Below are 16,229 nucleotides of genomic sequence, written 5' to 3' on the forward strand. Positions count from 1 at the left end.
CCAGCACGGTGCTGCCTGCTTGTAAGGGCTGCACACAGGGGACACCGGTGGGGGGGGGGTTAGAGCCTTTCTATTATTTGCAGGCCTCATGCTTTATCCTAAGTTGGGGTTCTGTAGGGAAGGATCATCATTGTGTCAGCTGCCATGCACCAGACTGGCAGAACATTGATCCTCTGCAGCCCTGGATTTGTCATTTCTGGCTGTGGACTTCTTTTATTAATCATTTTATGTCGCAGGCCCACGCTGACAACCTTGCTGTGCCTGCTGTCTCTTTAGACTGAAAATATCATAGATGTGCCCCTCTATGTACAGTAAGGGAAGTCTGCCTTCTACAAGGGTAAAACCTTTTTTTTTTTTTTTTTTTTTTGTGCAGTAACCAATCAGAAACCATTTTACAGTGTAAAGCTGGATACACACTATACAACTTTTGTTGGTAGATTTCCAGTATATTTACCTTCAACTATGTAGTGCAAGGGCCTGCCTGATTACATACTAATTGAAAGTGTTTCGATCTGACCTCATATTATATGGTTTTGCGAAGTCTGGAGGAAAAAATCTAAAGAAAATTGTATAGTGTGTATCCAGCTTAAGGCTTGGCCATACATGTTAAATTTTCTTGTACAATTTTCTGTTAGATTTACCACAAACCGCATAATGAGGTCAAAGCTAAACAATATTTGTATCCAATTAGGCAGGCCTTTGTACTACATCATTGAAGGTAAATCTAAAGAAAATTGTACAGAAAATTGTATAATGTATGGCCAGCCTTACTTTAAGTAAACTGTATTCTGATTGGTGTTTATGGGCTGTAGCACTTCCCAAGTACTAAGGTCTGTCTATTTGTATGATTAGTGAAAAAAAAGGCCATCACTTTGTCCATAGAGCCCATAAAGCACACTTTTATTAGGACGAGGAACAGAAACCGATAGCAGCCAATCAGATATCTTCTTTGGTAACTCTAAGGAGTGGACTAGAAGTTTCTATAGATTACCTTTCATCATTGTTTGAATGCATTGCAGAAAAGTTCACTGAAACAAAAGTAACTGTCAAAGAAATGAAGGTCATTACTCATAATATGCCAGTTTACTTCTCTCAAAGCAAGTCATGTGGTTGCATTGGGCAAGTTTGTTACACACAGCAATGATTAAAGTATATCCCACCCCAAGAGATTAATGTCCTCACTAGTCCTGAAATATGATTTTATTGCTTTTTTTTTTTTTTGCACCTGGTGACAACACTTCCTGTCCTAGGGTGACAACACTCACTCACTGTACCGTATCTTTAGAAGGGTTGTCACCCTTCAGTAGAGAAGTGTTAGGACTACAGGAAACCTCCCCCTCTCCCCATGCTCATGACACAGCGCGGGATGCTAGTGGGAAAAATGCTAACAGATAAAAGCAACACAAGCAAAGCGCACAGGAAGGTCTCTGGATTTCTAGCAGGATCAACAGACATCTGCAGACATATTATTTAATCAGTATAGTTCACAAACAGAAAGGGAGCCAATAAGAGAAGTTCATTGTTGGGGGTTTGCATACACTTTAATAACATTTATTCTGTGTTCTGCTGTTTGTAGGTGGGCCCATTATATTAAAAAAACATTTAAGGCCAGGGCTTAGATTTGTTTAAAATCACAACTAAAAGTATGTTTTATTTATATATATATATATATATATATATGTATATGATATTTTATACATATGTCCAGTGGTAGTTTTAATTTTGAATTTTAAACTAGTTGTATATATACTTTTTTTCACAGTGTATAAATTATAATTTTTTTTAAAATATATGTGTATGTACAGTATATACGTGTGTGTATAAATATTCTCATTCTATTGGGCTTGACTGTCTATGGCATGACATTTTTCCTTGTAGAAACAGAGAAAGATGATTGTGGAAAAAGTGGCCTGATATAAATATAAATATAAATATATATATATATATATATATATATATATATATAGAGTTATGTCAATTTTACCAAGACTGGGACAAGCAGGTATGAGCTCAAATAAGATAAAAAAATAAATATATATATATATGTAATATCTCTATATCGATAGATGATATATATATATATAATATCCATATATATATCCATCTATCGATATAGAGATATTTACACACATATATATATATATATATATATATATATATATATATATATATATATATATTATTTTTATTTTTTTAATCTATTTGAGCTCATACCTGCTTGTCCCAGTCCTGTTAAATTGACTTGCTGTTGTCACTACCCCCGCTGGAAGTCTGTTCCTCGCATCAACTACTCTTTTGCTAAAATAATACTTTCTAAGGGTTTGTGCTGAATTTTCCCTCTACTGGTTTGAAGTCCTGTTCCTTGCAAACTTCATATTTTATCTTGATATTTTATCTTTCATTCTGAAGCTCCTGCCCTCCTGTTTGATACACAAGTACATTTTTTCCTGCTGTACTTTGGCTCCTTGGCTGCAGGGGCTCATCTTAAGTTTTACCAAGTTGCATGCTCCCCTTCTGGCCACTGTGTGGCGCTTTAATACTACATCAGTGATATATTTATAGACAGACGTGCTATTCTCCCTGCCATTCCTAGGGGATAGCTCGGGGAATAAAAAGGGAGCGTGAGAAAGTTTAGGTAAAATGCGGTCTGTGATTGCGGTATAATTTGTGCAGTCGGTTTACGGTAGAAGAAAACCTTCTTCGGCGTGACCGAACGCATGGCAGAGTTTTAAACGCTTTAAAAAAATCTGGTTTTACAATCACGCCATATCGCGTTGCAGATGTATGTAATGCGCTGGATTACAGAGCCGACATTCTCCTTTCCTGCTTTGATCTTATACTATAGAAAAATGCCTGCGGCTTATGTGGAACGATAGAGGGAGTCTAGATTGTAAGCTGTAACGAAGAGGGCCCTCTAATTCCTCCTGTATTGTATCTATTGTATTTCCTCATATTGTAAAGCGATGCGCAAACTGTCAGTGCTATATAAATCCTGTATAATAATAATGCCATGGGTGCCCTGGCGGTTTCATGGGCGTAGAGCAGTTGTAGGCAACCTTTTGGCTCTTGTGGGACTACAGAGCCTTGCCTGCAGGCAGGGCCAGGACAAGGGGTGGGCAGGAGGGACGGTTGCCCTGGGCGCAATGGTTTATTGCAGGGATGGGGGCGCCTTAAAACCTAACCCTAAGGGAAGGGGGGGGTGCAGTTTGGCATCCTTGCCCTTGGCGCTGGAAGACCTTTTCCTGGCACTGCCTGAAGGCATTCTGATACTTCCACCTCCCAGCATACATGTTGCAATCTTTGTACAATCAACTTTTGATTTACCAAATCTCAGATTAAAGGACCGACCTGAACGATCCATTAAGTTTATATTTAATCTGGCGGCCCTGGAACTACATGGTAGTTGGTCGATCTAAAGGAGATTGTACAAACAGATTGTAACGTGCGTGGTGAGCTTTAGCTGCTGACCTAAACATGACATGCTCACACCTGTATGATACAGGAGCGGAAGCAAAATCATTGCGTTTCTATGGTGTACAAAAAACGCACCCCTTTTTTTGCAGGTGCACTGCGTCACCATTATTTTAATGGCACCCCAATGCACCTTATTACCTGCGTGAGAAATTGGTCGCCGTGCATTTTGGTGCTGCCCAATTTAAAGGAAAAAGGTTGCACTGTCTGATTAAGGCACATAGGGCAGCCCATTGAAATGAGCGCGCTTCCCTAAACATACCGCACCTAAAACGTGCCAAAATATGGACAATCTGCCGCATAGGTGTCAGTAGATCCTATAGGAAGGCTGCTCACCCAGCTTAGCGAATTGTTGCAGAAAATCACCCTTGGGCCCCTTTCACACACGTGTGCAACTTGTCCTGCGATTTGGGACTGCAAAGTCGCATGACAAGTCGTTCGCTATGATTTCCAATGAGTACCGTTCATATCTGTACCACTAAGTCACAACGACTTCATGACGCCCCAAAGAAGCTCTTGTACCTTTATTGGGCGTCATGCGACCCGCGATTTTGTTTGCGCAATGTTACCGCGATTCGGCAGGCGGAAATCGCGGCAACATCGCACAGCGTTTTGGGTGCCATTGCAAATCAACGGCAACGCACATGCGTCCCGCGATTTGCAATGATTTCCGGATTGCGGTCAGAATCGCGGTGTTCTGCCCGCAATCCGCTACGCTAACATGTGAACGTAGCCTTAGAGCTGAGGCTTAGAGCAGAATATCGCCCAAAAAACGCCTAGATGTGAACAGTCTTAGTCCTCCGTTGACACTTACATGATGCAGGAACGCACAGAAATTGTGTGATTTTGTGTTTCTGCAGCAAGTTAAAAACGCACATCCTTATAGTAGGAATGCTTCTGTGACCATTCATTGTTAATGGAGCTTCAAGGGCACCTTCCTCACATGAAGCATAATCATGCGCCAAAGTACCATGCGCTTTGATGCAAAACAATATCTAAAAAGGTGCGTGGACTTTGATGCGATTGTCGCACATACAGTTCTTTAAAATTAATGGGCTTCTATATGTGTGCCTGCCACAAACGTGTGAATACCTGCATTTGGGCAACGCATGGTTGCGCCCGCAGTAGTGCGAACAGGGGCTAATAGTTGTTTAAATTACCGCTGAATTCACATATGGGCGTTCTGCGACCGTGCAGAAGCGTGCGTTGTGCTTGTGGTGGTTTTCATTGTTAATAGCAATCTGAAGCTGGATGCCCCATAAGGGTACATGAGCTTCTTTTGTGCATTTTTAGTGCATGGGGCAGCCCAAATAAATGATTAGTCTGCTCTATGCATGTAGCTAAAAAAAAGTGTGAAAAAATCGTGTGTTCATGAGACGCTAGGTGTGAACCTAGTCTTGTTAGGTAAAATCGCATGACAAGTTGCACCCTATTGTCGTCAGTGGCACTGTTCAAATCGGTGCGGTGCCGCATGAATTTGATAAAGTAGTTCCTGCGATTTCAGGTGCGACTTGCATAGATATCTGTGCAGGAAGCAGCACAGATGTCTTCGAAGTCGCACTGACTTGCGGCTTTAAAAATGTGCGTTTTCAGATAAAGTTGCACGATGCTATTCAATGTAAACGAGGGCATAGAGCTTTGTTTTGTAATACAAAATAAGCCGAAATAAAACCCCTTAAATAAGAAAAAAAAAAGTGCTGTCTCCATTATCACTGGGGAAACTATAAATCCCAGCATACAGCCTGCTAGCAGGGGTAGTTCTCCCTATTCATAGGAATTTCTTCCCTCCTGCAGTCCAATGCCAAAGTTGAGCTGTAACTTAAAAGTACAATTTAGTGCAGATCACAAAGGAAAAAAAAAATTAAATTTAAACATTGAAAAAACAATTTCAGTTATTAAAAAAATAATAAAAAAAATTAGTGAAAATTAATTAAAATAAGTTTAAATGATTAAATATTAAACATTAAGGAAAAAATGTACATAATTGAAAATTAAAGATTGAAAACAAAAATTGAAAATGAAAGATTACGTAACAAATTTTAACGAATGAAAAATAAAAGCTGAATATAAAAGTTTACTGAAAAATTATGATTGAAAAATAAAAGCTGAAAATAAGTTTACTGAAAAATTACGATTAAAAAATAAAAGCTGAAAATAAAAGTTTACTGAAAAATTACGATTGAAAAATAAAAGCTGAAAATAAGTTTACTGAAAAATTACGATTAAAAAATAAAAGCTGAAAATAAAAGTTTACTGAAAAATTACGATTGAACAATAAAAGCTGAAAATAAGTTTACTGAAAAATCACGATTAAAAAAATAAAAGCTGAACATAAAAGTTTACTGAAAAATTACGATTGAAAAATAAAAGCTGAACATAAAAGTTTACTGAAAAATTACGATTAAAAAATAAAAGCTGAAAATAAGTTTACTGAAAAATCACGATTAAAAAATAAAAGCTGAAAATAAAAGTTTACTGAAAAATTACAATTAAAAAAGTTTACTGAAAAATTACGATTGAAAAATAAAAGCTGAAAATAAGTTTACTGAAAAATTAAGATTAAAAAAATAAAAGCTGAAAATAAAAGTTTACTGAAAAATTACGATTAAAAAATAAAAGCTGAAAATAAAAGTTTACTGAAAAATTACGATTAAAAAATAAAAGCTGAAAATAAAAGTTTACTGAAAAATTACAATTAAAAAATAAAAGTTTACTGAAAAATTACGATTGAAAAATAAAAGCTGAAAATAAGTTTACTGAAAAATTACGATTAAAAAAATAAAAGCTGAAAATAAAAGTTTACTGAAAAATTACAATTAAAAAATAAAAGCTGAAAATAAAAGTTTACTGAAAAATTACAATTAAAAAATAAAAGTTTACTGAAAAATTACGATTGAAAAATAAAAGCTGAAAATAAGTTTACTGAAAAATTACGATTAAAAAAATAAAAGCTGAAAATAAAAGTTTACTGAAAAATTACGATTAAAAAATAAAAGCTGAACATAAAAGTTTACTGAAAAATTACAATTGAAAAATAAAAGCTGAACAAAAAAGTTTACTGAAAAATGACGATTGAAAAATAAAAGCTGAACATAAAAGTTTACTGAAAAATTACATCTTGGAAAAAAAAAATCAGTTATTAAAAATGAAAGAGAAAAAAAATGTAAATGATTGAAAGAGCGACCTCATGGCTTTGACTTTTGTGTTTTTCCCTTTTTTCTTTTTTTATCTTTTAATGGCTTGTGATAAATGCACATTTGTTATCTGAACATGTGATGAGTAATCTGCATTTCCTACAGAGCAGCTGTGTTCCAGATTGTGTATAATTGTAAGTGCAATAAAGCTGTAAAAGGGGAATAAAAAAAAAAAATCAGCAGAAGCAGCTTTGTCCAATGAGAAGAGGTTGTGGGCGGGGTTGGGTGGAAGAAGAGGCGTGTTTTTTGGTTGGGAGTACTTATTTGTGTCGTGTGCTGAGCTCGTGTCATCACATAGATGGAAGCGTACGAGAAGGCAGCGTGCTGCTCCAGGTACACATGTTTCTAGGGACAGGGCTGCCTTGGATGTGTCCTCCCCCCCTCCTCCTCCTCCTCCTCTCCCATTGCTCTTGCCCTGTTTATGTTGTCTACCCCCGACTTCTAGAACCTTTCCTTCCTTCCATCCCCCCTAGATATGTCCCTTGTCCTAACCTGCAGACCGCTCACAGATGATCTCATAGCTGTGATACCTAAACATCCATTCTTTCTGCTGCTGCTTGACCTCCACGCCAAATTATTACTATTATACAGGATTTATATAGCGCCGACAGTTTGCGCAGCGCTTTACAATGCGAGGGAAGACAATACAGTTACAATTCAATTCAATACAGGAGGATTTAGAGGGCCCTGCTCGTTAGAGCTTACAATTTCAACGATGTCTCCTTTTGCCGCTTGATGACCAGAGAGCCGTAGGTATGGCCGACGTACAGATCTCTTAATCCCAGCCAGCTTGGTAGTGGAGCGTTGTTGACATCTCGTTAGGATGGAGAGGAATTGTGTTTTTTTTAATCCTGCTTTGTGTGAAGTCGTGATGGTGGTGGGGGTGGTAGCCGAAGGGAAGTGCAACCTTTTCTGCTGGAATCTGTGAACTCGTTTCCTGCCGTAAAATGCTGAAATGGCCTTACAAGCCAAAACCTTGTTGCTTGGATCCAGCAAATTAGATTTATATAAAGCCTTGTCTTCTGTGTCCGCAGCCTGACAGTAGGAGCTCTCATAATCTAGATCAGGGATCCTCAAAACAACGGCCCTCCAGCTGTTGTGGAACTACACATCCCATGAGGCATTGGAAAACTCTAACATGCACAGACATGACTAGGCATGATGGGAATTGTAGTTCCTGAACAACTGGAGGGCCGTAGTTTGAAGACAACTGATCTAGATCTATATTAGATACTTGTATAGCGTCGTCAATTTTCGCATATTGTGTTATGGCTGATAATGCTCTATGGGCCACAGCCTTGCAGCTTCGTGCCCCCCAAAACACCCTCAGCTTCTCAGAGGAAATTTATGCCAAGGCTACCTTTAATATTTTTATATATATATTATATATGGGCAAAGCTTTGATGCATACACAAATCAAGTGCTGATACCACTTTATGGCTATTACTATATCAGGGTTTCTCAACCCTAGGGTTCCTCCAGACCAGGGGTCTTCAAACTATGGCCCTCCAGCTGTTCAGGAACTATAATTCCCATCATGCCTAGTGACGTCTGAATGTCAGAGTTTTACAATGCCTCATGGGACGTATAGTTCCACAACAGCTGGAGGGCCATAGTTTGAGGATCCCTGCTCCAGAGGTTCTTTGAGCAATTTCTGCCTCTGATAAGTTCCCACTGACACCATTATAGCCCATTCAGACTGGCGCGACACGACTGTGGGGCGACTGTGCACCGCGACTTGCACGGACTTCATATAATTGAAGTCGCCTCCAGGTCGCAAGTCGCCTCCAGGTCGCCCCAATGTAGTACAGGACCCTTTTTCTAAGTCGGAGCGACTTGTGTCGCTCCTATTAGAACGGGTCCTGTACTATTCAATGGCGAGCGACCGACCGCGACTTGTCGGGCGACCAGGTCGCGCTAGTCTGAATGGACTCTACGTCTTTTTAGCTATCTGTAAGGGGGTAATTCTTCCCGCTGACCGCAAGTGTAAGGAGTATTCTTCCCACTGACCATCACACTAATGTATCATGAGATGTAGATATGGTCATTATTAGTAGAAGTTCCTTGAAACCAGAAAGTTTTTTTTTTCAAGGGTTCCTCTGTGAAAAAGGCTGATGTACGGTATCTCACAAAAGTGAGTACACCCTTCAAATTTTTTCAAATATTTTTATATACCTTTTCATGTGACAAGTAAATGACGCTTTGCTACAATGTAAAGTAGTGAGTGTACAGTGTGTATTACAGTGTAAATTTGCTGTCCACTCAAAATGACAACACACAGCCATTAATGTCTAAACCGCTGGTAACTAAAGTAAGTACACCCTAAAGTGGAAATGTCCAAAGTGTCCATATTTTGTGTGGCCACCATTATTTTCCAGCACTGCCTTAACCCTGTTGGGAATGGAGTTCACCAGAGCTTCACCGTTTTCTGCTGGAGTCCTCTTCCACTCCTCCATGATGACATCACAGAGCTGGTGGATGTTAGAGACCTTGCGCTCCTCCACCTTCCGTTTGAGGATGCTCAATAGGGTTTAGGTGTGGAGACATGCTTGACCAGTCCATCACCTTTACCCTCAGCTTCTTTAGCAAGGCAGTGGTCATCTTGGAGGTGTGTTTGCGGTCATTATCATGTTGGAATACTGCCCTGCGGCCCAGTCTCTGAAGGGAGGGGATCATACTCTGCTTCAGTATGTCACAGTTAATGTTGGTATTCATGGTTCCCTCAATGAACTGTAGCTTCCCAGTGCCAGAAGCACACATGCAGCCCCCGACCATGACACTTCAATCATCATGCTTGACTGTGGGCAAGACACACTTGTCTTTGTACTCACTTGGTTGCCACCACACACGCTTCACACCATCTGAACCAAATAAGTTTATCTTGGTCTCATCGGACCACAGGTTCCAGTAATCCTTAGTTCTTAGTCTGCTTGTCTTCAGCAAACTGTTTGCAGGCTTTCTTGTGCATCATCTTTAGAAGAGGCTTCCTTCTGGGACCACAGCCATGCAGATCAATTTGATGCAGTGTGCGGCGTATGGTCTGAGCACTGACATGCTGACCCCCCACCCCTTCAACCTCTGCAGCAGTGCTGGCAGCACTCCTACGTCTATCTCCCAAAGACAACTTCTGGATATGACGCTAAGCACGTGCACTCAACTGCTTTGGTCAACCATGGCGAGGCCTGTTCTGAGTGGAACCTGTCCTGTTTAACCACTTTATGGTCTTGACCACCGTGCTGCAGCTCAGTTTCAGGGTCTTGGCAATCTTCCTATAGCCTAGGCCAGTGTTTCTCAACTCCGGTCCTCAGGGCACACCAACAGGCCAGATTTTGAGTATTACCTTGGGGAGATGCAGACTAGAATACTGCAATCACTGAGCAGCAAATGATATCACCTGTGATGTATTTCAGTTTTCTTGCAAACCTGGCCTGTTAGTGTGCCCTGAGGACCGGAGTTGAGAAACACTGGCCAGGCCATCTTTATGTAGAGCAACAATTCTTTTTGTTCAGATCCTTAGGGAGTTCTTTGCCTGGAGGTGCCATGTTGAACTTCCAGTGACCAGTATGAGAGAGTGAGAGCGATAACACCAAATTTAACACCTGCTCGCCATTCACATCTGAGACCTTGTAACTTTGTAACACTAACGAGTCACATGACATCGGGGAGGGAAAATTGGGCCCAATTAGGACATGTTCACTTAGGGGTGTACTCACTTTTGTTGCCAGCAGTTTAGACATTAATGGCTGTATGTTCAGTTGTTTTGAGGGGACAGCAAATTTACACTGTTATACAAGCTGTACACTCACTACTTTACATTGTAGCAAAGTGTCATTTCTTCAGTGTTGTCACATGAAAAGATCTAATAAAATATTTACAAAAATGTGAGGGGTGTACTCACTTTTGTGAGATACTGTGTGTGTGTGTGTGTGTGTGTGTGTGTGTGTGTATATATATATATATATATATATATATATATATATATATATATATATATAAATAATGGCTGATGATTCTGTACTGTCACTTAGTGTCATTATAACCTTGTAGCTTGCCATGTCCCTAATCACCCTTTGCCCCTCGAAGGAGATTTCTAAGACCCCGTTCACACTGGGGCGACGCTACTTGCCGGGGGGGGCGACCTCACAGGTCGCGGTGCGCAGCTGGCACCGCGACCTCGTAGCGGCCGGCACGGACTTCATATCATTGAAGTCAATGCAGGTCGCTCCGGGTCGCCCCAAAGAAGCTCCAGACCCTTTTTCTAAGTCGGAGCGACTTGTGTCGCTCCTAGTAGAACGGGTCCACAGCTTCTCTATGGCAGGCGACCTGTCAGGCGACCAGGTCGCCTGACAGGTCGCCCCAGTGTGAACGGGGTCTAAGGCAAAGCTCCCCTGCACTGTTTATTTTTGCAGGGGGGAGGGGGGGCACTTGCCCTGATGAAATTGACAGTCATCCCTCTTGCTGTGTATGAATAGCAGCCTCTCCTGCCAGCCTGGCAATTACAGATAGTCTTCTGTAATTTTTAAAGGGACAAGCAGCGGCCCTGGCAGGCTTTGCTAGGCCGGAGCAGGGATCCCCAGCTTCTGGGGACAGAGAGGGCCCTGTGAGTGAGTCTAAGTGTGGCGCTAAGCGTCTCATATTCTCTCAGCAGCCTCTGCCCTTGTTCTTCTCCTTTTTACGAGTTAAACAAGTCTGTGATTTTGTGGCTTTTGCCGTGCTGGGAATACATTCTGGACTTTCTTCTGTGTGTCGTTGGCACAGTAATTGTATGCTTTGACTTCAGTGAGGAAGGAAAGCTTTTTTTTTTCTTGATTCAGCTGGTTCTTTAAATAGTAGATGAACCTCCTGAAGGCAGGTTTTGAAATCTAACACAAACCAGAACCCTGACGGTTGACATTAAGGCACTGGGAACTGTTTATACTGGGAGCATACTAGACTGTTCTCAGTGAAGTACTTTAATGTAATCCGTGCTCGACTCCCAGACCACGTTTTCTGGGATAGTGTTGGGTTTGGAACATGTGGTCACATTTACGGGGGATGTGAACAGATTGCCAGGCTAAGACCGATATACACAGACTGGGCAGGGGGGGTTAGGCTTTCAATTGCTGGCCGAAAAATGTATGCATGAGGAAATGAGGGCCTTAGGGCCTGGTGCCCAATCTGTGGCCTGAGGACCACCTGCAGCCCTTTGGTACTTGCTGTATTTAGGACTGTATAAATGTTGGTAATATCTATGAAGAGAGATGTGGATGGTGGTGTATTTAAGCAATTTATTTAAACCCTTAACCACTTAAGCCCCGGAAGATTTTACCCCCTTCCTGACCAGGGCCTATTTTGCGGTTCGGCACTGCGTGACTTTAATGGACATTTGCGCGGTCGTGCGACGCTGTACCCAAACTAAATTGGCGTCCTTTTTTCCCACAAACAGAGCTTTCTTTTGGTGGTATTTGATCACCTGTGCGATTTTTTTTTTTTTTTTTTTTTTTTTTTTTTTTTTTATATGAAATTCCCCCAAAAAAATGTAAAAATCTAAATTTTTTAACATTTTCGGCCAATTTGTTTTATGCTACATATGTTTGGTAAAAAAAAAAAAATCGCAAAAAGCGTATTTTGATTGGTTTGCGCAAAAGTTATCCCGTTTACTAACAAAGGGAAAGATTTTTGTCATTTTTGCTGTTTTTTTTTTTACAACACGTAATGGCAGCGATCTGAGATTTTTTTTTTTTTGCGGTAATGCGACATTGCGGCGCACAGATGGGACCCTTGACTGACATTTTTGACACTTTTGGGGTTACCAGTGACATTTCTACAGTAATCAGTGCTATACATATGCACTGTTACTGTAAAATTACACTGGCAGTGAAGGGGTTAACTTTTTTGAGAGGGAGGGGTTATGTGTGTCCTTAGGGGCATGATTCTAACTGTGATTGGCTGTGGCTTGAGGTGTAGGAACAGTGATCAACGGTCCTACATAGTAGAACCATATGATCACTATTCATACACAGGGGAGAATGACAGGTGGCTTGTTTACATCAGCCGCCTGCCTTTCTCCCTCAGCACCGACGATCGCCGAGTGACCGGCGGACATCGGGTTCGCCGGTCACATGCGCGGGGGGGTCGGTGACCGAGCGGGAGCGCGCCTCCGGGGGCGCGCGCTTGCTCCCTAGACCCTCACAGGCTAGTGAGGTAGTACTACGTCGCTCTGCCTGTGAGGGGCTGACTGCCGACGTAAATAGTCGTGCGGTAGTCGGCAAGTGGTTAAGGCCCTGTTGCCCAACCTGCAGCCCTTTGGCGTTTTTTGTGCAGTCCTCGGGACCCCTGTAGACACTTAACGTGTGTTTCCTTTTTGCCCTGTAGCAATGATTTCTAGCAGGCTCGTGTAATATGTCTCCAATAACTCCTAGAACATGTTTTCTGACCATCTCTTGTACTATGTCCATCTCTTGTATCATGCCCGATATAGCCAATAGTCTTTGGCTATATCCTGTTGTGTGTCTGCTGTCTGACACTGAATATTCAATACATTTGGCAATGTCCAGGCCCCACATAAAAAGAAAGTTGACCACCCTGCCCTAAGGACATCTCCTGGTGCTTCCCAATAAGAAGTCATGACTGAGAGCTGTCAGCATCAGTGTTAATTTTGCCATCAAATTTTGATTTTGGTTTAGTTAGTCTTTTGACTAAAATGGCATTTTAGTTTTAGTCCTATTTTAGTCGTCTGCAATTGTTGCATTTTAGTTGACTAAAATCTCCAGTACATTTTAGTTGTATAAAATCATTTTAATCAACTAAAATCAAATGGACAATGCATTATTTAAGAATTTTTATTGAATTTCCAAACTCGTATGCTCCTGGAGTAAAAAAAATTGAGTTTGTTTATAGTATTAAGGTTTGAACAAACTCAGATACAGATTTAGCCACTCTGGACAATCTGAGGAGGTCTGTAATGCTGCACAGTGCTCTGGACAGTGGTCTTTCTGAGGAGGCCTGTAATACACACAGTGCTCTGGATCGTAGTCTGAGGAGGCCTGTAATACACACAGTGCTCTGGATGGTAGTCTGAGGAGGCCTGTAATACACACAGTGCTCTGGATGGTAGTCTGAGCAGGCCTGTAATACACCCAGTGCTCTGGATGGTGGTCTGAGGAGGCCTGTAATGCACATAGTGCTCTGGATCGTAGTCTGAGGAGGCCTGTAATGCACACAGTGCTCTGGATGGTGGTTTGAGGAAGCCTGTAATGTACACAGTGCTCTGGATGGTGGCCTGAGGAAGCCTGTAATGTACACAGTGCTCTGGATGGTGGTCTGCGGAAGCCTGTAATACACACAGTGCTCTGGATGGTAGTCTGAGGAGGCCTGTAATACACACAGTGCTCTGGATGGTAGTCTGAGGCCTGTAATACACACAGTGATCTGGATGGTAGTCTGAGGAGGCCTGTAATGCACAGTGCTCTGGATGGTGGTCTGAGGCCTGTAATGCACAGTGCTCTGGAAGGGGGTCTGAGGAAGCCTGTAATGTACACAGTGCTCTGGATGGTGGTGTGAGGAAGCCTGTAATGCACACAGTGCTCTGGATGGTGGTCTGAGGAGGCCTGTAATGCACACAGTGCTCTGGATGGTGGTCTGAGGAGGCCTGTAATGCACACAGTGATCTGAGGAGGCCTGTAATGCTGCACAGTGCTCTCTGGATGGTAGTCTGAGGGGAGGCCTGTAATGCACAGAACTCAGTGCTCTGCTCTAGATGGATGGTTGTGAGTTGGCACTCTCGTTGGGAGGCCTGCACAGTGCTGCTCTGGAGGTTCATCTGAGGAGGCCTGTAGTGGTGCACAGTGCTAACTGCTAAGTAGTAAGCACACTACGGACTTTCTTGCTTGCTGGGAGCAGAAGTACTCACCGGCTCTACACAGGTGGAGCTCCGTGGAAACCGAAAGTTCATAAAAGTAAACGTCCCTTCCTCACATTTTCTTTCATTTTCATTCGTTAAAGAAAACCGAATTGATTTTCAGCATAGTTTTTGTCATTGGACGAAAACGTAGTGTACTTTTCGTTTTGCCACTATAAAAAGGCCACTGACGAAAGTTTTGACAAATGTTTTCATTGCCGAAATGTACACTGGTTAGCATGCTGGGAGGGTGCAGTGAGCGTGCTATAGGTCGTGCTGATCATATGTGCGGTGGCTGGGCATTAAGGCCCACTCTCTTTGCGACCGCATATATGCTTTGTGTTTGACAAGAGGTTAAAATTAATGTGGTATAATAGGTTTTCCTTCTGTAGCGCACTAACTTTCCAGTAAACACAAAATACTGGCGTTTTGAAGGTCCATTCACACAAGTGAGCATGCGTTATGCTCCGTAGGTGCGTTGTGACGTGATTACAACCCCTACTCTCAGTATTTTCTTTTTTTTGTACTTTATTTAGATGTCCCAAAGTGACATTTCATTCAACTCTGCACACAGCAAGGTTCTAATTAAAAATGCAATCTGTCCGTTTTTTTTTTTTTTTTTGGCACATGTCTACGCAGCAGGTGAAATTGGGACATAAGGCAAATTGCCTTGTCCATTCTTCGAGACTGCAAGACTGGTTTGAACGAGCCCTAAATGTTCCTCCAGCCTGACATGGCAGCTAAGCCACCGAGAAAAAACCTGCTGCAGAAAATGTAGGCAGCCATTGCTGTCGTCCTCCCTTGAAAATGCTGATTGCTGGGCAGCACCACTGATCCAAAGTCACCTGTCACAAGTATGCAGATCAGAAGATCTGGTTTTAGCTGGTTATACATCCTTCCATTTACAAATCATGTGGACGTAAAATCTGTGGCCGAAGCAGCTGCCTCCTATAAGATGCAGGTACTTTTTGGTTGTTCTGACGGCTACAGCAGGAGATTGGGCTGTATAGCATGTGGATGGAGGAATCTACTTTTTTTCTCTGCAGTGTATCTAGTGGTTGAGGTGGGGGGGGCTTTAAAAACCCATGGTTGTGCCATGCTTTTATCACCCCCCAGCCACTCCCCCTTAGCTGCAGTCCTGGAGTGTATACATGCCATGATGCTTTGCTTGGCAGTCAGCAGAAATGATACCACTTTTGCTTTTAGTAGCAGCTACTGCCATCCGATCCTAACCCATGCAAGTGCATGCGATTTCTCTGCAAGGGCCCTACAATCGTGGGTAATGCATGTGATTGTGGCGCATTAGTGCGGGGACCAGTGGGATATGCAGCAGGCAATGAGGTGATAAAAACCCCTCCTCACTGCCTGTCAAGCACCTCTGAAAAGTGATCCTGAGCATGGATTGCTTTTCAGAGGAGCGTCAGCCCTTGCTACAGAGTTGAATGAGCCCTGAGAGTCTCTGGCCAGGTTTAATATACTATAGGTCTGAAATTCAAATACTAAGGCCAAATAATCAGTGGGATTGCCAGGTGTCCAGCATTTTCAAATGTTCCTGGTGCAAACTTTCCTGAATAGCTCAGCATATAAAGACCTGGTGCAAACTTTCCTGAATAGCTCAGCATATAAAGTCCTGGTGCAAATTTTCCCGAATAGCTCAGCATATAAAGTCCTGGTGCAAACTTTCC

At 42.0% G+C, this 16,229-nt stretch overlaps 1 protein-coding gene across 2 annotated transcripts in view; it reads left to right on the forward strand.

The window, feature by feature from the left end:
* The window catches only part of FAM53A (family with sequence similarity 53 member A), a 126,176-nt gene that overhangs the window by 1,850 nt on the left and 108,097 nt on the right, over nucleotides 1-16,229 (forward strand). Inside the window, exon 1 of one of the 2 annotated variants that reach the window (XM_082257518.1) lies at nucleotides 6,921-6,998. The exons of the other annotated variant lie outside the window; for it this stretch is intronic. The gene's annotated coding sequence lies outside the window, so the exon portion shown is untranslated. Of the gene's footprint in view, nucleotides 1-6,920; nucleotides 6,999-16,229 lie in introns of those variants that run through there. 2 annotated transcript variants of the gene reach the window in all.

The sequence above is a fragment of the Pelophylax lessonae genome (assembly GCF_965119305.1).
Source record: "Pelophylax lessonae genome assembly, chromosome: 1".
Lineage (NCBI taxonomy): Eukaryota > Metazoa > Chordata > Amphibia > Anura > Ranidae > Pelophylax > Pelophylax lessonae.